Raw genomic sequence first — 2,500 nt, forward strand, 5'->3', positions numbered from 1 at the left:
ATGGCTCGTCTCCGCCTAGCTGCTAAAAGGTACGTGGATTTCTTACGCAAATGTTCTAAGAAAGAAGAAAAAGAAATGAACGGAGACTGAATGAAGGGGACGTTGCATGAAGGGATAGGGTGAAGATAAGGGGAAGGGAGAGGGAGAAGGAGGGGAATGGAAAGAGGGAGGGGGGAGGGATAGGGGAAGGCGAGAATGAGAGGGAGAGTGAGAGTGTGAGTGTGAGTGTGTGTGAGTGTGATGAAGAGAGACAGAGAGAATGAGAAAGAATGAGAATGTCCTGGTGAGAGAATGTGTGCGCACAAGACACATATGTGTATATATATGTATATATATAATATAATATGATATATATATATATATATATATATATATATATATATATACTGCATATAAGCATATTTATACATACATATATATATATATATATATATTATATATATTATATATATGTATATAAGCATATTGATACATATTTATATATACATATATATATATATATATATATATATATTTATATATATATATATATATATATATATATATATATATATGTATATGTATATATATATATATATATATACTGTATATAAACATATTTATACATACATATATATATATATATATATATATATATATCTATATATATATATACATATACATATTTATATATATTATATATAAGCATTTATATATACATATATATATATAATATTTATATATATATATATATATATATATATTATATATATATAATATATATATATATATATATACTGTATATAAACATATTTATACATACATATATATATATATATATATATATATATATACATATATATATATACATATATATATATATATATATATACATTTTCTATACAGAGAAAGGAATGGCCAACAAATCGCAATGAAACCAAGTTTATGAAAAAGCAAGTTAAGCTATTTAATTATCAACGAACATTAAGAGTTAAAGAGGTATAGAAACAGTGAAGGAAAGAAATCGAACTGAGGATCTTCTTAATGCAAAGAGGACAGTAGATGAGAAGGAGAGATGCATGATCGAAAAGGAAATAGAGAGTTAAGAGCCAGGGAGAGGAAAAAAAGAGATTTCACATAACATATGGGGTACCGTTCACCCCTCCGCCTCCTCTCCAGGTACATCGGTCTTATGAGTCCTGAACATTCATCCTATTCTTACCCTTCCTACATGAGACACACACTCTTAGGCTCAACTAACCAACATTTTGCTCCAGAGACCTTTGCGCCGAAGACCTGACCTCAGTTGGTTTGACTAAGGAAACTTCTTCGATATATTACAGAGAGGGAAGGAGGAAGGGAGGCAAGGAGAGAGAGAGAGAGGAAGGAAGGAATAGAGAGATGATACAGATATAAGATGGACGAGATCATACCCGCTTATCAGGTCATAAATGTGGTTCAATATTCATATATTTTGCCTATTGCACCGATGATAGCCTCCCCACCCCCACCCTTACCCCACTGCTCCTCTCCTCTCAAACAAAACGGGATATTTAGCTCGTCCAGTTCCTGTACGTTCGACTGACAACACAAGCACCTCTGGTCTCAAGGAGTGGTTAGTGACCGTTAGTGTTTTAAGATATAAAAAGACACAAGTTCACTTCCTGTTGGGCTTAGGGTGCTTTACAATGTTGGCACAGTAGGCACCAGAGACGGGCCCCGCCCTTCTGGAAAACCCGCGTACTGCCCTCCCTCCAAATGGGCGCCTACATTTTAATGTTTCCCCGAGAAGAATATGAGATTAGGATTTATAAAACTAAATGCCGAAATTTTCAGAAATCACACATCGGGTGGGAAGTATTGTCATTTCTGCCAATGTAATGATAAAATGTAAATTTCAACAATTTGGAGAGTTAAGAATTTGTTAAAAACGCACGAGAAAATAAGCAGGTGACCACTGTAGAGTGAAAACCAAGAGGGCTGGACCCCACCAAAAAGAGGTTGAAGAGCAGCGAGACAAGTAAAAGCGCCGCAATAACCTAGGTATTAGAGGTAATCCAATCCTAAAGCATCACTTACCCGGAGACTGTCATTATCCTACAGGATCCTTTCCGATCGGCGCGCATCCCATGATTTGTTTCATGACGGATAACGTTATTCATCGGACGAATAAAACGAACGCAACAGGTGAGGATAAGAGTGGAGGGTGGGGGTGAGAGGAAGGGATGGGGGGAGGAGGTGAGAGGAAGGGATAGAGTGAGGGGGAGGAGGTGGGAGGAAGAAATAGGGGAGGTGAGAGGAAGGGATAGAGTGAGGGGGAGGAGGTGAGAGGAAGGGATGGGGGGAGGTGGGAGGAAGAAATAGGGGAGGAGGTGAGAGGAAGGGATAGAGTGAGGGGGAGGAGGTGAGAGGAAGGGATGGGGGAAGGAGGTGGGAGGAAGAAATAGGGGAGGAGGTGAGAGGAAGGGATAGAGTGAGGGGGAGGAGGTGAGAGGAAGGGATAGAGTGAGGGGGAGGAGGT

The 2,500-nt window shown here is 37.9% G+C and overlaps 1 protein-coding gene across 1 annotated transcript in view; it reads left to right on the plus strand.

Annotated features, from left to right (window-relative positions):
- The window catches only part of LOC122253996 (uncharacterized), a 505,659-nt gene that overhangs the window by 3 nt on the left and 503,156 nt on the right, over positions 1 to 2,500 (plus strand). Inside the window, exon 1 of the mRNA XM_086530436.1 lies at positions 1 to 29. This exon is cut by the window's left edge and continues 3 nt beyond it. The gene's annotated coding sequence lies outside the window, so the exon portion shown is untranslated. The remainder of the gene's footprint in view (positions 30 to 2,500) is intronic.

The sequence above is a fragment of the Penaeus japonicus genome, unplaced genomic scaffold, assembly GCF_977035675.1.
Source record: "Penaeus japonicus unplaced genomic scaffold, GWHDUDI00000001_assembly GWHDUDI00000033, whole genome shotgun sequence".
Lineage (NCBI taxonomy): Eukaryota > Metazoa > Arthropoda > Malacostraca > Decapoda > Penaeidae > Penaeus > Penaeus japonicus.